This window comes from Galeopterus variegatus, unplaced genomic scaffold, assembly GCF_000696425.1.
Source record: "Galeopterus variegatus unplaced genomic scaffold, G_variegatus-3.0.2 Scaffold16497, whole genome shotgun sequence".
Taxonomy (NCBI): Eukaryota; Metazoa; Chordata; class Mammalia; order Dermoptera; family Cynocephalidae; genus Galeopterus; species Galeopterus variegatus.
In genome coordinates this window covers 17,573-17,861 of record NW_007742608.1, presented here as the reverse complement: position 1 = coordinate 17,861, position 289 = coordinate 17,573, and positions in this window count along the sequence as shown.

The following is a 289-nucleotide window of genomic DNA, read 5'->3' as shown; positions in this document are numbered from 1 at the left end:
AAGTAACTTCCTAATGAGTGATGAAGTCATAGTATAAACAAAGTGAGGGTATGTCAATCAATATGAGACTAAAGATGTAACCTTCAGTTATAGTAAGTGAAAATCAAATTACACAATGACTAACAACAGCAATCTACTTATATCAAAGAATATTGAATATGTATCCTTTTGAACAGAGTAATTGACATATAGGTGTCAATTTATCTCAGTTTTAAAGATACTACACTAAAGAGCTGAATAATGCTTTCATTGGAAATATTCTAAAATATGCAAGCACTATCAGCTATAA